The 2,781-nt window shown below is 39.8% G+C and overlaps 1 long non-coding RNA gene across 1 annotated transcript; it reads right to left on the reverse strand.

Moving 5' to 3' along the window:
- Positions 1–1,078: 1,078 nt before the first annotated feature.
- Positions 1,079–2,482, reverse strand: LOC309373717. The gene is made up of 2 exons (XR_014170153.1): positions 2,398–2,482; positions 1,079–1,202 (listed from the first exon to the last, which is right to left on the reverse strand). It is a non-coding gene; the product is annotated as an uncharacterized lncRNA (long non-coding RNA).
- Between the last annotated feature and the right edge of the window lie 299 nt (positions 2,483–2,781).

Genomic DNA, 2,781 nt, shown 5'->3' on the forward strand with positions numbered 1-2,781 from the left:
CATTAATACCAGCACATTGTACAATTTTGGGTGTTTTTACATTTTATTTATACAGTGGTACCTCAGGTTACAGATGCTTCAGGTTACATATGCTTCAGGTTACAGACTCTGCTAACCCAGAAATAGTACCTCGGGTTAAGAACTTTGCTTCAGGATGAGAACAGAAATCGTGCTCCGGCTGCAGGAGGCCCCATTAGCTAAAGTGGTGCTTCAGGTTAAGAACAGTTTCAGGTTAAGAACGGACCTCCGGAACGAATTAAGTACGTAACCAGAGGTACCACTGTAATTTGAATATATTTTATGTTTTGTACAGTATGATTGCATCTTGTGCACAATAAAATTGTGTGATTTCAACCTTAACAACTCTGTGCCTTGCTTGGAAGGTAAGGATGGTTGTGCAGGGGCAGTTTCAAGGGAGTAGTTCAGGTATGTGCATTTTTGCAAAAGATGCCATGTGTGATCTGAGCTGGGGCAATTAAGTGTAGAAGGGCCCAGAATACATTGTTTCCAATAATCCTCAGATTTCTCAACTTCCTGTAAAACTGTGTGAAGGGTGAAGTTGTTAAGACTACAGTGGTACCTCGGGTTAAGTACTTAATTCGTTCTGGAGGTCCGTTCTTAACCTGAAACTGTTCTTAACCTGAAGCACCACTTTAGCTAATGGGGCTTCCTGCTGCTGCTGCTGCGCCACCGGAGCACAATTTCTGTTCTCATCCTGAAGCAAAGTTCTTAACCTGAAGCACTATTTCTGGGTTAGCGGAGTCTGTAACCTGAAGTGTATGTAACCTGAGGTACCACTGTACTGATATTATAATTTGAACAACTTTATCCTTGCCACAGTTTTCACCTCACAGATTTTACATTGAACAGCAGCTATACTCCCTCTAGTGGCCAACTATTTCTGATGTTTTCCACAGGGCAACAAAAACCAGTCATGTTGCATTGCTAACCTATCCATATGCACATAAAATTGTGAATGTTTGTAATTCTCTCTCTCTCACACACACACACATCCTGGACATGCATGCTTAATAACATAAGCAGGGTCTAGCTAGAACAGATCCAATCAAGACTCAGCTACTCTGGCATTTTTATTTTTGCAAGAATCCCAGCGAGCATTAGGCACTCGACACTCTAACAGAAATGGGTTGGAGATCCACAGCAATCAACTTTCTGCCTACTCTTGTTTTACAGGGCAGGCTCTGAGTAGAGAAGAGAAAAACAAAGTTATTGAAAATGACATTTGCCTTCCACTACCTTGCTCTCCTTCAGTCATCTTGCTAATTACGCTGGAAATATTCTGAACATAAATCCTTTTGAGTGACAGAGACGTAAAGTATTTTAACTGCAGTATCCCCTCCTGTTGTTGTACTGGATGCAGGCCATCTGATAAGTAAGCTAGGAGTGCTGCAGCAAGCAGTTTTGTTGATATAAAAGCTATTTCCATAGAAGTTCCACAGAGGCTCTGAAATAATTTATTTTTGGGGTGTTAACTCAGCAACAAGAAGGTAATTTTCTAAAGACAGATGGATATGGAAGCAAGCAAATGAAGAGTGAGATCCATATGCTCTTTGACTACACTACATTGATGAAACATAATGTACTTTTTTCAGAGGATATAAACTCAAATTTATGACGGGTATAGTTAATATTATCACACTATTTATATTGTTCCCTCAGATGCTTGATTCATAACTGTCTGAGAGAATTTAAAAGAGATGACTTCTATTGCAGAAAAATAGAGGAGCTCTACTCCGCTGTCATTTTTGAATCCTGTTTATTGGCTTGGCATTTGAAAAGTTCAAATGTTTTTGTTCTTTTCGCTTATAGCTGCAGACATGCTGTCAGCTTTTGTCCCCAGGTCCTCAACTGCTGTCAAATACTGACTTAATTTGTCATGAAAACAGCAGCATTCATATTTTATAACCTGTTGACATATTGATTGTTTCTCCAGAAAAATAATTACAAATATAATCTGAACTATCTGTCTTGCAGGTTAATTCTGTGGCCTTCCATGTGGAATTCCATGGAAGAGCAAAGGAGAAGCTAGGGGGGTGGCGGGTGGGGGTAAAGGCTGGAAGCACAGGTGAAAACTGACACACACAAGTTGTCCAGCCTGTTCTTGTACATTTCACAGCAGCTTCAATGGGAGAAAACATGAGGTGAATAAATTGCCCAATTGGAATTAAATTTTCACCATCAACTAATGTCTGCATAGCAAACTGCCCTTAAAGGGAATGTTACAGTGGCATTAAGCCAATGAGAAGGGGAGGCATATATTACAACCAGCCCTTACTTTAGTTGTTACATCTTCTACCTTTTAATTTTTCCCATCTAAACAATATTTATGAAAAGGCAGATAAATCAACCTAAATTGAGCAATGGAGAAATATATACCTTAAGATACCTTAATGTTTCTTCTTCTTCTTCTCCCACCCATTTGACTAGGTTGCTCCAGCCACTCTGGGTGGCTTCCAACAAGAAGGTGAGTGCCTGCATGATTATGTACAAAACATGGCCACTAAGAAATAAGATGGAAATATCAACATGCTTGACAGAATGCTGAGATTTAGAAAAGATTTTTAAAAAAAAATTATGTGAGGAGGAAATGATGATAATTGCATAACAGTCCACTGAGGTATGAGCATGTTTAGCAGCCCTGGAAGCGGGGAAGGCACTTGCTACTTGAGACTCTAACACAATGGTTCATTAACCTTGTTTTGGGTCACAGACCCCTTTAAGAATTTGATGAAAACCATGGAGCACCTCCCCAGACAACTG

The sequence above is a fragment of the Podarcis melisellensis genome (assembly GCF_964234715.1).
Source record: "Podarcis melisellensis genome assembly, chromosome: 7".
NCBI classification, from domain to species: Eukaryota; Metazoa; Chordata; class Lepidosauria; order Squamata; family Lacertidae; genus Podarcis; species Podarcis melisellensis.